Raw genomic sequence first — 19,028 nt, 5'->3', positions numbered from 1 at the left:
CAACCCCATTTCCTTTGTTTCTATGTGTAGGGAACAGGCTTAGGAGTTGTACTCAGGAATTCTAGTAGAGTTAATAGTAATGAACATGTTCAACTTTTGATGGAGGAAAATTCAGAGGATCAGGGCGAATTTGTGCTACCTAGTCTAAAAAAATCAGGCCAAAATTTTGGGAACATGTTGTAAATATCTTATCTTCCCAAATCTCAGTTTGTGGCTCCATGGGATATCTGTAGCAGTCTATTTTCAACAATTGACTTTAATTATTCATACTTTTACCCTAATTTCACATAAATCATTTGATTTTCAACTAAGAAAGGAGACTCCCACACCCCACAAAGTTGGTAAACCCGATCAGTATACTCAACCCCTTTTCTATTTAAAGTGTGGCTAGATCTATTGGATTTACCGCTTCTTTCAATGCATGGTTAATTTATTTAGTTAGTGGTTTTATTTGTTGAAACCCTAATTCCAAATTTTTACCATTATAGATCTACTAACAGTTTTTCTGTAAGGCTTACTTCTCCCCATTGATCATGGTTTTTGGTGAATATTTATGCTCCAAACACCCATTCTAGTAGGAAAACTATTTGGGAGGATATTTATACTCAAGTTTTGGCTGCTTTGAATGACCACTGGTTGATTGTAGGGGACTTTAATACACCTATATTCCCTTCGGGAAAATTTGGAGGGTTGGTGGATTACTTTGATAGTATGTCAAATTTGTCTAATTTCATCAACTCAATGAGCCTTCTTGATGTTGAATTAAGGAGACAAATTTTTACATGGTCCAACCATAGGAAAGGGGACAAACTCATACAATTCAAGCTAGATAGATTTTTGGCTTGCTCCAATTGGGAATTAGGCTACAACTCTAACCTCAGGGACCTTCCTAGAACAATTTTTGATCATAACCCTCTTCTTTTGGAATGGGTAGATAAACTAGAAAGACGACCCATCCCCTTTTGTTGTGAAATTATGTGGTCCTCACACCTGAACTTTATAAATTATATTCAAAGCTAGTGGAATACCCCTATCTAAGGCATCACTATGTTTAGGGTGTCTTAGAGACCAAATATCATAAGGAACAATGTCAAAGGATGGAACAAATTCACATTTGGAGTTTTTTTTAATTTTTAAATGAGATTGACACCAAATTAATAGCGATACAATTACAAATTACTAATGGTGATCAGTCTGAAACCACACATAAGGATGAGGAAGCTATAAGAGGTGAATGGAAGGAGAATTTGACGAGGGAAAAAATTTATTAGAAACAGAAGTCCCAAGTCCAATGGCTAATAGAAGGTGATAGGAATTTTTCCTTCTTCCACATATCGGCTCTGAAACATAGAAAAAGGAACACAATTCGGTCTCTGATGGATGAGATGAATAATACTATCCCAAATGACCTTCAGGCGAAGGAGTTGGCTTCTAGGTACTTTTACAATGTGTACAGAGATGGGGGAACTGATCAAATCCTAGCTTCAGAGGATCAATTATTATAATGTGTGCCTATGACTCTGAGTTGGGATGACAATGCTAAAGTCATGGCACCTATAATTATAGAGGAAGTTAAGTACGCCACATTCTCTATGGGTGCTTTTAATGCACCTAGATTGGATGGTTTTCCCCTGACCTTCTTCTAGGAATTTTGGGATATTGTGGGGCATGACTTAACAATGGCTGTTAGAGACTTCTTCCGCACTAGTAAGATCTTAAAAAAATGGAATTATTCCTATATTTATTTGATTCCTAAAGTCTCAGACCCCTTGTGACTTTAAAACTTTAGACATATTAGTTTGTGTGACATAGATTATAAGATATTTTGTAAAGTCTTGGTAAATAGGATTAAATCAATGCTTGATAGAATGCTTAACAAGAGTCATAAAGGGTTTGTCCTAGGGAGAGAAATCCTAGTGCTACAATTTCAATGCATGAGATCATTCACTCAATGGATAGATGCTATCTTTTGGGAATGGCCCTTAAGCTTGACATTTGTAAGGCTTATGATAGGGTGAGATGGGATTTTCTTTTCAAAGTACTAAGGAAGATGAGGTTTCAAAACAACCTATTAGATCTGATCAAGGAATGTGTAACCATTGTGAAACACTCTGTTGTGGTTAATGGAGTCCCTAGGGGATTCTTTGAAGCTGAAAAAAGGTTTAGGCAAGGAGACTCACTTTCCCCTTAGCTTTTCCTAACGGTGGCTGATGTTTTGGGCAAAAAGTTCCCGAATATGGTGGAAAATGGGTTTTTGCAAGGTGTTAAGGTAGCTTCAACTATCCCACCCTTAAATTTGCAACAATTTGTGGATGATGCCATCTTGGTTGTGGAGGCCAAAAGGTGGAAATTGTTTCTAAACTAGTATGCCAAAGCATCAAGATAACACATAAATTATGATAAGATCAACACATACTTCTTCCACATAGGGGATGAAGTTCAGTGCAATATTAGATATATTTTAGGCTATCATAGTGTGACCCTTCTGTGGGTGTACTTAGGTCTACCCTTGACATTTAAGGAGGTTGCTAACTCATTTTACAACTTTATCTTGGAAAAACTTCAATGGAAGCTTGTAGGATAGAAAGGTAAGATGTTAAGTAGTGTAGGGAAATTACAACTCTTAGTCACCTGATCCCTATAGGGGATTCCTGTCTACTTTCTCTCCCTCTTTAAAATTCCAACATCTATTGTTGAGAAATTGGAGTGAATCCAAAAGAACTTGTGGACGGGGACAGAGGAAAATAAGTGAGTGGCTATGGTCAACTGGGACTAGGTATGCTGCACCAACAAGTTTGGAGGACTTAGAGTAAGATGAATCAACTTAATAAGGCCCTTTTATCCAAAATGGGATGGAATATTTCACCACACAAATCAAAATGGTGTATTTTTATGAGTACCAAGTATCTCAACTCATTTTTTACAAAGACTTTTCCACTCCTGGACTCCCTAGTGGGTCTAGAATTTGGAATAATATTGTCAAAAGTAGAAATCTAATCACTATGGGCATAAAGTGGAAAATTGGTTATGGGGAAATTATCTACTTTTGGGAGTACAAATGGCTAGGATGCATGCCCCTGGTTACTCATCCCAATTTCAGAGACATCAAGAAAAGGGCTCAGGCCCTTTTTGGAGCTCGAGTGATAGACTACATTTCACCACAAAAATATTGGAAAGACTTGGTATAGTGTTGTTGGAGTCAACCACATTTACTTAGTTGGATTTCATACTTAAAAAACTCTTGCAGTGAATCAAAATCCCACTTTTCACAAAGGAGGATAAGATTGTCTAGACCAAAAATCCAAGAGGCGACTTCTTGGTTAAATCATCTTACAATCTTTTGGTAAAGGAGGACACACATACGAGATTTTGGAGGAAAGTCTGGAACCCTCAACTCATACCTAATATCAACTTCTTTTGGTGAACGGTTATGCATAATAAGATTTTCACTCTGGACAATCTTAATAAGTGTTGATTTGAACTCCCTAACAAATGCATCTTTTTTACAAGAAAGAGGAAGAATCCATCTCCCACATCCTTTTAAATTGAAAATTTTGTCATCATATGTGGGGTCAAGTTTTCCAAAAATTGGATGTGAGCTAGTCCATGAATATGGCCCTCTCATCCATTACTCTTGATTGGATGTGCCCTTCTCAGCATCCCCTAGTGGGGGAACTTTGGAGCCAAATCCCGCCTCATCTATGTTGGAGTATCTGGAAGGAAAGATATAATAGGATTTTTAGAGAGTAGGAAAGATTTATGGAAGAGGTGTTTATCATCTTTGTTAGACTCATGAATGATAACATATTTGTTAGTAGATATACATACCCTTCTTACCCCCACTCACAGTTTGATGATAAAATGGCCAAGAATTGGAACCTTCCTAACTCCTATTCTAGATTTGATAACCCTTAAAGGATTGAGAGAATGAATACTCATTGACACCCCCCACAATTAGGATGGCACACGTTGAACTTTGATGGGGAAGTTAGGCAAGGCTTGGTTGTTGTGGGATGAGTTACTCGATCTAGCATGAGTGCCTTGGTGACAGTTTACATGGGTAGTCTACAGGAGGGTACTAGCAACCAGGATGAGGGGATGGATCTTCTTTCAGTGTAAAAATTTCCCTCTCAATTGGCATTCAAGTTTTGGACATTGAGGGTGATTCAAAGCTTATTGTGGATTCTATCAAAGGTAAAAAAATGAAAATTTCAACTATAGATGAGATTATTAGTGATGTTCACAAATTGTTCCTTGGACTTAACACATTTAAAGTAAGACACACTTTCAGGAAAGGTAATAGTGTAGCAAATCCTATGGTTGCTTTGGGTCCAAGAATTGATAACCTTAGATGTTGGAGATCAAGGGAGTGTCTTCCCATAAATGTCCAAAGACTTCTTATACTAGAGATAGAATCCAATTAGCATAATTGAATGATGAAAAAATGGAAGCTTTGGATTCTTCATGTCAATATTTGTTTGCTCTTTCTAGAATAGAGGATGAGAAGCAAAGGTAGAAAATTTATATTATTTGGGCAGGAAATATATATTTAAATCACTTAAAGGCTAGATGTGATAATGGGGTTCCTAATAGGATTGGCAGACAAATGAGGGATGTCGAGATAAGATGCTTAAGTAACCTAATATGGACTAATGACTAGGTGCACGATAGGGCCAACTAAAAAAAAAGGATGAGACCCTCATGGTAGTGGGAAAGATTACAAGGGGGTGGAAACTTTTGGGCTGACATGTGTTGGAATTTAATGCCCTAGTGATGGTCTGGTGAACATTGGTGGTTCCTGATGCTTGCAGATTCTCATGAGTTGTCATTGATGGAAACTCAAGCTATTGATCCATTCTGGTATGAAGTTTTGAATAACCAAATTGTTGGGAAAAATGGTGTCTCAACCTTGCATTTATGCGAGGTTACTATTTATAGTAAGTTTTCATTTGAGCACGAAATGGTGCGAAACTCTCCCTGAAGCTTCTGGTTGGCTAGATTAGCATTCTGGTAAAGTTGCGTCGCAAGGTCACAACTAGTTTTGAAGATATTAAAGTTTTCGTCTTGGAGGGGTGCGATAAAATGTTTAAACTTAATTTTGGGGGCTTTAGAGGCTCCGAAACGTCCTGAAAAGTGGTCGTAACTGGTGCAGCGGGTTACGAGGTGATAGAGCACTTCGCAATCTTTCTGGCGCTTCAAACGGTTCGTCAATCGGACACCCGGTTCTCAAGTTATGGCCTCCGGAAGTTTGTACTCCTGAAATAGGAAAAAATAATTTGTATCGGATACATAAATGAGCTGTAAAAGGGAGCGACACATGTTGATGTGTGCTTTAACATGTCATAGGGCATCTAGAAGGGAGATAAGGTCGGCTACACCTTATTGGGTGGTTTTAGCCCATGGTTTTGTAATACCATTTGACGGTTTCTTGTATTGTATCTCCTATTTATGAGGTGTGTGAGATAGAGGTTGTGTGTAAGAGTCTTATGGCTATTGAGTTGCCTCTGAATCTCTGATTAGTGGTACTCCTACGAAGAGCTTGCTCTGCAAGTATGTTGTAATCTATTTTTGATTGCTGAATAAAATATTGAGCTGCTTTTGGAGTGTGGGGTTTTTCTCCCGAAAGGGTTTTCCCCACGTAAATCACTGTGTTGTGGTATGAATGCTATTATATCTATTTCTATTTTCTGTAACTGTTGTAACGATCTGAAAAAGTTTTGTATTACCCTCCTCTCAAGGTTAGTGTAGGAAGTTGCTTCCGCTACTTAACTTCCTTACAAGTGGTATCAGAGCCTGATCACCTTTGGTTTCAATTGTGGGCAGTTGGGTTTTTTAAACTAATCTAGATTTGAGTGGGAGCTTGTGCAGAAGACACTTTTTGATCTTGTTGCAGGAATATTCAGATGGCGAGTTCGTCAGGGAGAATAGAGGTGGAGAAATTTAATGGAAGTAATTTTGAGATGTGGAAGCTGAAGATGGAAGATCTGCTAATAGATCGAGATCTTTGGGATGCTGTTGATGCGAATGTCCAAAGGCCCTCAGATCCTACTGCGACAGCTCAGTATGATGTTATGGACCGAAAAGCCAAGGGTCTAATCAGACTGTGCCTGGCAGACTCTGTTCTAATCAATGTCCATGAAGAGAACTCTGCAAAGAAGCTATGGACTAAGCTTGGTGAGATGTATCAAGTGAAATCTTTATTAAATCAAATTTTCTTAAGAAAGAAATTGTATTCCTTGAAGATGGAAGAGGGTGGACGAATTGCAGACCACCTGGAAGCATTCAATATGTTGGTGGCTCAATTAGTATCCGTCGGTGTTAAGATGGACGAGGAGGAGAAATGTCAGATCTTGCTTTGTTCTTTGCCTGATTCGTGGGATTCTCTTGTTATGACTATCGGTAGTACTTCTGTTGTTTTGAAATCTGAAGACGTGATGGGTGCCCTACTTGGTGAAGAGATGCGAAGGAAGGTATCCATCAGTTCAAAGGAAGCCCTAACCGTTCGTGGAAGACCTAAGGAGAAAGGCAAGAAGAATGAGAAGCGCGACAAGTCCAAATCCAAAGGGAGATCGAAATCTCCTGGAAAGTCCAAAGTCATTTGCTGGAACTACGGTAAACCGGGTCACATCCGTAAGGACTGCAAAGAAGAAAAGAAGAAGAAGAAAAAGAAAAAGTTCGATTCTGATTCTGAGTCCGACAAGGAAGATGGCGATGCATTTATTGCGGCTTTGGTGACTCATGCAGGTAATGATGCTTGGCTAATTGACTTAGGTGCATCTTTTCATATGACTTCCAATAGAGATTGGTTTTCTCAATATGAAGGATTTAATGGAGGTAAGGTGTACTTGGGTGATGATTCACATCTAGACATTGTTGGTCGAGGTAAAGTTAGAATCAGGTTTTCTAATGGTAGAATAAAAAGGATTAATGGTGTGTTGCATATCCCTGGATTAAAACGAAACCTGTTATCTGTGAGCAAACTGATAGATGCGGGTGTGCAGGTAGTCTTTTCTGAAGCAGGATGTAAGATGATTAAGGGTGCTATGGTAGTTGCTAGAGGTGTCAGGTTTGGCACTTTGTATAAGCTTGAAGCATACACTGTTGAATGTAATAGCACTTCTGTAAAAAGCAAATCTGCGGATACTTCACTGGAAGATTTGAAGGTTTCACCTTCAGCAGATGGAAATGGTTTTTGGGTACCTAAGGGTGCTCTTTCATCTGAAGCAAAGTTACCTGTAGAGAAGACTATGTTATGGCACCAGAGACTTGGCCACATTGGAGAAAAGGGTCTAAAGACCTTGAAAAATAAAAACCTTGTTGAAGGTTTGAATGACTGTAACCTTGACTTTGATTTCTGTGAGCATTGCATTTATGGAAAACAAAACCGCGTTCAGTTTTACTCGAGTTTTCATAAAACTTGTGGTGTTTTGGATCTTATCCATTCTGATGTGTTTGGTCCAGTAGATGTCTCTTCGATTGGAAAATCCACATATTATGTTTCATTTATTGATGATTTTAGTAGAAGGACATGGGTTTATTTTCTAAAGAGTAAATCTGAAGTTTTTAGTCGTTTTAAAGAATTTAAAGCAATGGTTGAGTTGCAGACTGGAAAGAAAATAAAATGTTTGAGAACTGATAATGGCGGTGAGTTTTGCTCTAATGATTTTGATAGATTTTGTAAAGACTGTGGAATTAACAGGCAGAAGACAACTCCGTATTCTCCACAGCAGAATGGAGTTGCAGAAAGAATGAACAGGACACTGATGGAGAAGGCTAGGAGTATGTTGAGTGGTGCTGGTCTCGAACAAAAGTTTTGGGCTGAAGCTGTTGCCACTGCTTGCTACCTGATTAACAGGTCTCCTACATCAGCTCTTGTTGATAAAACGCCTATGGAAGCATGGTCAGGTCACAAGCCTTCATTGAGACATCTTAGAGTTTTTGGTTGCGAGACATATGCACATGTGCCAAAGGAGAAGCGAACAAAGTTGGAGAACAAGGCTGTGAAATGTATCTTCATCGGGTATAGTTATGGTGTGAAAGGATACAAGCTTTGGGACCCTGTTGCACAAAAGGTAATTCACAGTAGAAGTGTTATTTTTAGAGAAATTAAGTCTCCTTCTGTTACATTGCAGACAGAACAGACTAAAAAAGAAGATGTGATTCAACTTCCTTCTACACCTGAAAGAGTTGAATCGAGACCCCTAGATAGGCAAGAAGTTGAGGAGAGCTCGTCTAGCTCTGAATCTTCAGAAGAGGAGGAAGAACCTCCAACTCAGCTTGTTCGAAGGTCTACAAGACATAGAAAACCACCTGAAAGGTATTCACCTAATGATTGAAGATGTATTTTTGCTCTGAATACTAGTGTGGATGAACTGAAATCTGTAGAAGAGGCATTAGGTATGAATGATGCAGAATCCTGGAAGATTGCTATGGAGGAAGAAATGGCAGCTTTGAAAAAAGAATGATACATGGGATCTTGTACCATTGCCTGAAGGACGAAAACCTGTTGGTTGTAAATGGGTGTTCAAGAAAAAGATTGGTTCAGATGGAAGCATTGAGAAGTATAAAGCAAGGTTGGTTGCAAAAGGCTACTCTCAGGTTGAGGGTGTTGATTACGGTGAGATATTTTCTCCTGTTGCAAAAATGACGTCCATTAGATTTTTGCTTTCTATTGCTACTGCTTATGATTTAGAGGTTGAGCAAATGGATGCGAAAACTGCTTTCCTTCATGGTGATTTGGAGGAAGATATTTATATGACACAGCCGGAGCACTATGTGGTGAAAGGCAAAAGTAATTTGGTCTGTAAATTGAAGAAATCTTTGTATGGCCTCAAACAAAGTCCTAGGATGTGGTACCAGAAATTTGATACATATGTGTTGAGTTTGGGATTTGAACGTTCTAAATCAGATCACTGTGTTTATTATAAATCTGATGGTGATCATTTCTTATTCATTGCATTGTATGTTGATGATATGTTATTCATTGGTAAAGGGAAAGGTATGATTTCAGAACTGAAGTCTCAGCTCGCTGCTAAATTTGAAATGAAAGATCTTGGTGCAGCAAAGCACATTCTTGGGATGGAAATTAGAAGAGATAGGGTGAACAGAAAGCTATGGCTAGGCCAGAGTAAGTATGTGAATTCAGTGTTACAGAGGTTCAACATGCAGAATTGTAGACCATTGAGTGTTCCTTTTACAGTTGGAACGAAACTATCTGTTTCAGATTGTCCTACATCCCCATTGGAGATGGAAGACATGAGCAGAGTGCCTTACCAGAGTGCGGTTGGAAGCTTGATGTATGCTATGGTCTGTACTAGACCAGATATTGCCCAAGCAGTGGGAGTACTTTCTAGATATATGTCTAATCCTGGTAGAGTTCATTGGGATGCAGTCAAAAGAGTCTTCAGATATTTGAAGGGTACTTCAGAGTATTCTTTGTGTTATCATGGTAATTCAGTTGGAGACATGACTTCCCTTGATATCCATGGTTATGTGGATTCAGATTGGGCAGGTGATATTGATAGCAGAAAATCCACCAGTGCTTATGTGTTTACTTTGTTTGGTGGTGCAATTAGTTGGATGAGTAAGCGACAGGCTGTGGTTGCTTTATCCACTACTGAAGCAGAGTATATGGCAGCTACTCATGCTTGTAAAGAGGCCATTTGGCTTAAGAGACTGTGTTCAGATAATGGAATAAAGCAAGGTACAGTGACAGTTTACTGTGACAGTCAGAGTGCAATTAGCCTAGCTAAGAACCCGACATTTCATGCCTGGACCAAACATATTGATGTTCAGTATCATTTTGTTAGAGATATGGTCAAAGATGGTAGGGTGAAGCTGGTTAAGGTGGAAACTTTGATGAATGTTGCAGATTCTTTAACTAAGGCTGTGAGCACAGAGAAGTTCAGATGGTGTTCAGAGTCTATGGGCCTTATGGCCCCTAGCAATTGATTCATTGTGTTGACATTCCCTTCCGCTCCTGCAAGGTGTTCGACAAGTGGGAGATTTGTTGGGAAAAATGGTGTCTCAACCTTGCATTTATGCAAGGTTACTATTTATAGTAAGTTTTCATTTGAGCACGAAATGGTGCGAAACTCTCCCTGAAGCTTCTGGTTGGCTAGATAAGCATTCTGGTAAAGTTGCGTCGCAAGGTCATAGCTAGTTTTGAAGATATTAAAGTTTTCGTCTTGGAGGGGTGCGATAAAATGTTTAAACTTAATTTTGGGGGCTTTAGAGGCTCCGAAACATCCTGAAAAGTGGTCGTAACTGGCGCAGCGGGTTACGAGGTGATAGAGCACTTCGTGAGCTTTTCGGCGCTTCAAACGGTTCGTCAATCGGACACCCGGTTCTCAAGTTATGGCCTCCGGAAGTTTGTACTCCTGAAATAGGAAAAAATAATTTGTATCGGATACATAAATGAGCTGTAAAAGGGAGTGACACGTGTTGATGTGTGCTTTAACATGTCATAGGGCATCTAGAAGGGAGATAAGGTCGGCTACACCTTATTGGGTGGTTTTAGCCCATGGTTTTGTAATACCATTTGACGGTTTCTTGTATTGTATCTCCTATTTATGAGGTGTGTGAGATAGAGGTTGTGTGTAAGAGTCTTATGGCTATTGAGTTGCCTCTGAATCTCTGATTAGTGGTACTCCTGCGAAGAGCTTGCTCTGCAAGTATGTTGTAATCTGTTTTTGATTGCTGAATAAAATATTGAGCTGATTTTGGAGTGTGGGGTTTTTCTCCCGAAAGGGTTTTCCCCACGTAAATCACTGTGTTGTGGTATGAATGCTATTATATCTATTTCTATTTTCTGTAACTGTTGTAACGATCTGAAAAAGTTTTGTATTACCCTCCTCTCAAGGTTAGTGTAGGAAGTTGTTTCCGCTACTTAACTTCCTTACACAAATGTCTTGGTTAGAGTTTTCCTGGATTAGGACTGTCAGTGCAGTGTAATATACAGTTTTGTCATTTATGGTGAAGTAGATTTTGGTTTAGGTGATCAATGATTAGCTGGTTGGGTATATGGAGCATATTATCATGACAATACACCCTCCAGTGTTCTGATTAATATGAAAAACAAGTTTTAAGAACCCGAAACCTTTAACATAAGAGCAAAAGATAGTTCAACAAAGAACAACAAGACCATCAATGAAACAACATATAAAAGACTGGCAAGAATGCCAGTATACTGAACATACAACAAAAGACTATGAATAACAAAGCAAAAAAAACTAGATAAAAGACCTAGATAGCAAATAACAACTACATAGACTTAAGAAGATCAATCGCCTTAATGACCAACAGGTCATAATTTGTCGAAGCAACTTTGAGCTCTTCGATTTCCTTGTTTGGCTTTTTCTCCTTCTTCTTGCTTTTGGTCCTCACTAGTTGGTCCTTGCACATATCCCATGCCTTCCATGTCAGGTTCCTACTCCAGGGGTTCCTTCTCATTCTCCAGCTTACTGATAAGGATTTTGGTGTTGTTAGCTGAGGCCTTCAGAATGTTATGGCTTTGTTTAGCAATGCTTCTGAGACAGGTTTCAATTTTGTTGTCGGTATCCACCATTCTTTTGTTCATAGCATTGTCATTGGTTTTTATCTTGTCCAGGGCCTTCTCCACTTGCTCAAACCTTGGGTTTAAGGCATCCCTAATCTCTTCTTCTTTGGCAACAGTTTTTCCCAAGTCATCAACATACTCAGCCATGGATTTACCTTCACCAATGTTGATTGTCTCCAGAATTTGAACCCTGGGACTTAGTTTCTTGTTTTCCTCCACAACTTTCTTGTGACTGTTTGTGAGCTAGTCGAGGGTGTCCACAAACCCCTTCAAACCCTTGATAGTATTGAGAACATCTCCACCAGTAATCTGATCAGCATTTCCACCAACACTCTGGTTGAAACCATCCCTCGTAATCTCCTCCTCAACTTTTTGGTCCACTTTAGGATCCTTACTCTGCACTTTGTCCTTCGAATCCAACTCAGAATTGCCCTGCTTTTTCTGCTTTTTCCTTTTCTGAAAGGAAGATTTAGATTTCTTCTTTTGAGGGGACGGAGAGTCATCCTTTTCAGAGTCCTTAGAGACCTCCGAGGAGGAGGAGGAGTGAATGTGGAAGACCTTCTCTTTACTTTTTTTTCTTGCCCTTAGAAGAGGATGACTGAATGCTCACCTGTTTTCTTTTCTTACCAAGTTCAGCTTCAGAGTCCTCCAGACTCTCCTTAGTCTCACTTTTCAAATCACCTTCAGAATCCTCACCCATAGAAAAATCAGAGTCTGACCCTTCCTCCTCAGAATCAAAGATAGAAAACTGGGGGCAGGCAATCTGATTAGCTTTAATATGGTCATAGATTAAAACCATAAGAGCTTGGTGCATAGCAGTGTCTCCCTTAGGTTTCTCTTTATGGGCTTTGATAGTGGCATTCATAGAACAAATCAAGAAATAGGGTATGTTAACTTTGTCTTCATACTTGAAATGGTTGAGCAGCACAAAATGGTAGCCATAAACTTTGGTGAATCTACCATCCAAGGTTATGTAGCACATAATAGCAAAAAAAACCTCCCTCCAAGGCTTAGCAAAAGCCCTGGGAGGGTAGTAGGTCTTGCTAAGCTTAATTAGGCACTTCTTCTCCTTAGTAGTTTCCGGGTATCACTCGATGGCCTCCTTTCTAAGCTTTCTGTCCCTATAGAAATTACTTCCCTCCCTCCGGAGACCCGTCACCTGAGCAATGAGGTCTTCGTCAATGGAGATAGTTTGATCTACCATCTTTAGGGTGCCCTTCCTCCAATTTTTGCTGAAAAAATTAGTGATTTTAGCATCCCTCCCATGGAGTCTTTCCATATACTTCGTTAGCCCACCCTTCTATAAGATACTCCAAATTTCATCCTTTTGTTTCCATTCCTTACAATTACTGGGCTCGTAGCGACACCTGTTATCTCTCATTGTTTCATAGCTCAAACCAAAAAACTAAGAGTTGCAGATAGCTACAGGAAAGAAATTTCTCGAAGTGACCCCAAAGACCCAGAAAGCGTGGGAGAAGGTGGCATTCTTATTATCATTAATAGTACTCACACAATAATAATTAGTAATATCCCTCCAAGTCATACTATTAATCATTATATAATCCATTTAAGATATTTGAGGTGCAGTTATATCGATCCATGAAAATGATCGATCTGGCGTCATTGAGGAGATCCTTTTCACCCTTCCAGGTAACCATGTTGTCATGAGTGACTGCCACGTTAGTTGCCCAGTCAGCGGGGCCATTTGCTTCATGATAAATGTGGGAAATAAAACATTTATCGAAGGTGTTAATGAGATCCCTAGAAGACTTTATAATATTGTTGGTAGTCCATGAGGGCTTAGAAATTCCTTTAAGACAATTAATGATATTATTAGAGTCCCCCTCAATCCATAGGTAGGGATGGTTCCACCTTTTAGCCAGGAGGATGCCTTGGAGAGTAGCCATAGCTTCTGCCATGTGGTTAGTTTGGAAACCTATAGGAACAACTACCATTTCCTTACAAATGCCATTTTCATCTTTGAGAATTGCACCACATCCTGCTGTTCCAGGATTGCCTTTGGTAGCATTGTCAAAGTTGATTTTGAGCCATCCATGAGGGGGAGAGTACCATTTAGCTTCAAGTCTCTTACTTTGTTTAGAATCAATACTTATAGAACTCTTCAGGTTCCAAGAGTTGAGGATGTGAGATTCTAGGCAATTGATAGGATTGAAGGGTTCTCCAATGATCCTGAGGTTCTCCACTATAGCCCTTTGAATTTTCTGAAAAACAATAGCCCGGGGGAGAGAAGTATCCCTGAAGATGCGGTTGTTTCTTTCTTTCCAAATCCCCCACATGATGCGAGGGAGAGAGAGCTACCACAAAGATCTCAAAGAGGGATTAGACCAATGATAATTCCAAGAATGGAACAAATCTTGAATAGAGTTAGGAAGCACCTATTCCATACAAAAATTCTTAAGAAACTTTTCCCAAATTGAGACAATGAAAGAACAGTGGATAGCCAAATGGTCCATAGACTCTTCCTCCTCAAGACACAAAGCACACCTATTAGGGAAGATAACCTCTAACCTTCAGGTTGTCTAGAGTCAAAATTTTGTTTTGGAGAATGGTCTAGTAGAAGATATTGATCTTTGGAATAAGACCCTTTATCCAAGCTTTAGACCAGAAGGGGTTCTCTGAGGGGGCTGGAGTCAGCACTCCATACATGAAAGAAACAAAAATGTTTCCTTTAGGTTCAAGTTTCCAAATAAGAATATCTTCTTCATTGTTCAACCAGGCAGAAGACAAGTGTTTCTTGAGATTGATGAGGTCATGGAAAATACCTTTAATGTTCTACCATTTGTCACCTATCCAATAACCCTCAACCAAGGAACCAAAAAATCTTTTACAAGGGCCAACAAAAGGGGCCCAATTAGGGATTTCCAGAAAAGGCTTATCAAGCAACTAAAGATCTTCCCACAGTTTGACTTTCCTACCATTACCAACTCTCCATTTCACCCCTTTGGTGATGTTGTCTTTACACTTAGAAGCATGATTCCAAATGTGAGACTCGTTGATATTGAAATCAGAATTGATGAAAGAGAAAAGAGATGAAGACATAATAGGATACTCACTTCTCCAAATTTCACACCACTCACTGTCAGAGTGGAACAATCTCCATATATGTTTGGACAAAAGAGCTTCATTGAGGGTCCTGATTCTCCTCAGACCCAGACCACCCTTGCTTTTTGATCTATAAACCTTGTCCCAAGCCACTAAAGCCAATCTTTTCTTTCCTCAACCCAGACCAAAGAATTTTTTTTTGAATTTTTTCAATAGCATCAACAAACTTAACTGGGATTGTGAAGAGACTAAGGGCACAAATAGGAATGCTTTGAAGTGATGCTTTAAGAAGTTGTAGATTTCCAGCCTGACTTAAGAGAGAAACTTTCCAACTAGCAAGATTTCTTTGAAATTTATCCACCAAAGAACTTCAAAAGGAATCAGGCGGAGCAATGCCCAGGGGGAGGCCAAGGTAGGTAGCAGGGAGATCAACAATCTGACATTCCAGAATTCTGCTAATTCTATGTTGTCTTCTTTCAGGAGTATTGATGAAAAACACTTCACTTTTAACCCAGTTGATAAGCTGGCCAGAAGCAGACGCAAACTTGCATAGGGTGTCCTTCGGGATTTTGGCTTCCAAAATGCTTGAATCCCTCATAATGATGGTGTCATCCATAAATTGTTGGTGGGAGAAATTATGATCAATAGAAGAGGGTTGGAGACCTTTAAAGATACCTCTAGTCACCAAGATTTCCATGAACCTACCAAAACATTCAGCCATAATGATGAAGAGAATAGGGGAAATGGGATCCCCTTGCCTCAAGCCTTTGGAGGCTTTAAAGAAGGAGGAGGGAGATCCGTTAACAAGAACAACAAAGGAGGCAGAGGAGATGAGTTTCTTGAAGAGATCCACACATCTGTTAGAAAATCCAAAAGCCAAGAGAACCTTCATGAGGAAAAACCAATCGACCTGGTCATAAGCCTTAGAGAGATCAATCTTAAGAATAAAACCCTACTTCTTGGCCAATACAAGGGAAAGGATATTCTCAAAGATAGTAATGATGGAATCAAGAATTTTCTTTCCTGGCACAAAACCATTCTGCTGATGACTGATCAAAGAGGGAAGGACAATCAAGAGTCTGGAGGTTAGGACCTTGGAAAATATCTTATAAAAAGAGTTGCATAAACTGATTGGCCTGAACTTGTCCATTGAGTCAACTCCTTGAATTTTGTGGATTAAAGAAATGAAGGTGCCATTAATTTCTTTTAGAAGTTTTCTAGCCCCAAAAAATTCTTTAACCCCATTGGAGGCATCTTTCCCAGCTATATCCTAGAATTCTTGGAATAAGAACATAGGGAAGCCATCAGGTCTAGGGGCTTTGTTGCCTTCAAAAGAAAAGACAAAATTTATGATCTCCAAGTCCGATGGGATGGAAGTCAAGAAAGCATTCTTCTGCTCATCAATAAGGCATGAAATGTTCTGAAGGAAGGAATTTTGAACATCATCATCCAAGCTTTGGTCCCTACTAAGAAGATCAGAGAAGAAAATTTTGGCCTCATTTCTTATCTCCTCCTCCTTGACCAACTCCACATTGTCCACCATCATTTTTTTGATCCTATTAGCCGCTTTGTGTTTGATAGTTGACATATGGAAGAATCTGGTATTCTTATCCCCTTCCTTTAGCCAAATACATCTAGATCTCTGCTTCCAAAAAGCTTCTTCTTTAACAATGATATCATGGTATCTTTTGAGGATCTTATTTTCTTCTACAATAGTCACAATGGAGAATCCATCCTTCTAGATTTGGACCTGAATTTTGTTGAGGTCTTTTTGAAATTTTCCTTTGGCCTCAAAAAATTCCCAAAGCTGGATTTATTCCAGGTCTTTATATTATCTTTTATTCTTTTAAGTTTCTTTACAACTCTATACATGGCAGTACCCTCAGCTTGAATGTTCCACCATTCCTGAATTTTATGAGTAAGATCCAGCAGTAAAGTCCACATTTTTTCAAACCTAAAGGGGAAATGCCTTCTCCTATTAATGGGGTCAGCAATAAGAGTCTATTAATAGAGTCAACAATAAGAGTTATGGGGTAGTGGTCAAACCCAACATGAATGTGAGCAGACAAAGAGCAGAAGTAGTGTCTGAACCAATCATTAGAAATAAGAGCCCTATCCAGGTGAACTTGAATAAGGTCATTTCCAGCCCTCCTATTAGTCCAAGTGTAATTGAAACCCCGCATCTCCACATCATTAAGGGCCCGCATGTTTATAAAATCCATGAGGGCCAGTCTACTATCCAACTGAGAAGAGCATCCACCAAATTTTTCCTCCTCTTTCAACGGGGTATTGAAGTCTCCCATGACCAACCAACTGAAGTTCTTGAAGTTGTCCCTTATTTCCATAAGTTTTTTCTAGAAATTTTTTCTGGCTTTCAAGGTATTAGGAGCATACATGTTTGTGAGGACCCAAGAGGTATCATCTTTTAAATGCTCAAATTTAATGCAAGAAAAATTCCTCTCTTGAATAAGAACTTGACCTCTAACACTATTTAGATTCCAGATTGTTGCAATGCCTCTAGAGGCACCTTCCGAGCTACCACCACATATGCTACCAGATTTAAAGAAATTCAAAGCTTCAACCTTTTCTCTACTCATCTTAGTTTCTTGAATAAGAAAAATATCAGGTTTACTATCCCTAATCATATTCCTAATAATATCATGCTTGTTGGGATTATTAAGTCCCCTAATGTTCCAAGAAACAATCTTCATAATTACTTACCAATTCCTAACTCCTTCAGAGTCCTTTGAGTCCCATCTTCTATGTTCTTGCTAGCCTCCTTATCTCTGACTTTGTGGTTTGAAGGTCATCCTGGGGATGAGGAGACATACCCTACATCAACTTGAGCAACTCTACTAGACTTCCTTATTTGGGCAGCAGATGGAGTGGATCCTTTCTTGTTCCCGTGTTTTGGAATTTTCCACTCGACTTCTTTCTCAAGAACCACTTCAGGATTGCTAAAGATTCTAGAAATTTCCTCTTCATTACCCCATATAGGTGATCTTGATTCATGTGACTTGGATTCATGTGAAGAGTTATTGACTGTTTTAGAGGCTAGATCTAAATAAAAAAGATTCAGACCCAAGATAGCACATTTTCGGGCCTCTTGAAAATCAGAACTATTTGTAAGAGGGGAAGAGTCAGCCTTTTCTTCCAATGATCTAGTGATCTCCCCTTCTTCAGATTGCTCCACTTCCTTAATGTCCTTATCCTTCTGATCCTCTTTATTGGAAGCTTCCTTACTAGCCAAGGTGTTAGCAATCACCATCTGGGTATTTTCTTTAGAAGGTTTATTCTGATCTATTATTTCCTCTCTTGGGATCTACCCTCCCAGGAGGTTATCTGCTTCCATTTGTTCCTTCCTCAAGGATTCCTGGGGGGAAACATATTTAGAAATAGAGGCTGAGGAGATCACATCCTTATTCTCTCCTAGGGGTCCAAAACAGTTGATCTCAGCTGGGTCAGTTTTCTTATTTTTTGTATTTTTAACTTGCCAGACCTTTTTCTCCAGAGCCTTTCTACTTTCTACTACAATTTTGGCTTGCTTGTTATCCCCTTTGGGATTAAGAGGGAAATGTTTAGCCAAGTGACATGCTATCTTACAGTGGAAGCAAGCAAAGGGGATGAATTCATATTCAATCTGTTGTTTTCAAGTACCCAACTTAGACACAATATCTATCTGCTCGGGCAAATCTGCGTCGTGGGCGATCCCTACATAGAATCTGGCATGAGTGAGCCTCCTTCTTGAGGCTATGACTGGATCAATTGAAAGTATCTCCCCAAAAGAGCTTGCTATACCCGAGAAAATACTTTTTGCCCAATATTAAAGAGGCAGACCTGGGAGCTTAACCCAAACTGGGACTTGCACCAGAAGAGATTCACTCATATTTAGATTTGGGTGCCATTTCTGGAGTACCAAAGCTGTCTTTCCAACCAAACAAGGGCTACCACAGAGGATCCTTATTTTGTCTTCTTCACAAGAAAAGGCAAAGGTGAGAAGGCCTTTGGACAGAGCCAAAATTTCAACATTGCCTTTCAAAGCCCATTTCCGTTTAACATAAGCCCTAACAACCTCAATGTTTGGGCATGGTCCCATAAATTTACCCACCAGAGAGTTTGACATGCCACTTATGTTATGATCCAAAACTGAGTCAAGGATAGAGATGGCAAACTTACCAACATTCGGGTCCGATATATTCTTGACAGGAGACAGGGAAGATTTCCCAGAAGGTCTAGTTCCAAAGAGGGTTGACCACTTTCTAGTTTCTTTTCCATTCTCCAAAACCGGTTCACGTGGGTTGGAACCCCCAACCATGTTTCCAGGACCCACAATATTCTCTGGCAGAGTACCGTCAACCTGCAGAATATCTGGAGGCTTGTCCTTCTCCCCCATCTGGCCAGCTCCATC

Source organism: Cryptomeria japonica, chromosome 2, assembly GCF_030272615.1.
Source record: "Cryptomeria japonica chromosome 2, Sugi_1.0, whole genome shotgun sequence".
Classification (NCBI taxonomy): Eukaryota; Viridiplantae; Streptophyta; class Pinopsida; order Cupressales; family Cupressaceae; genus Cryptomeria; species Cryptomeria japonica.
Note: the sequence above shows the minus strand (reverse complement) of the source record.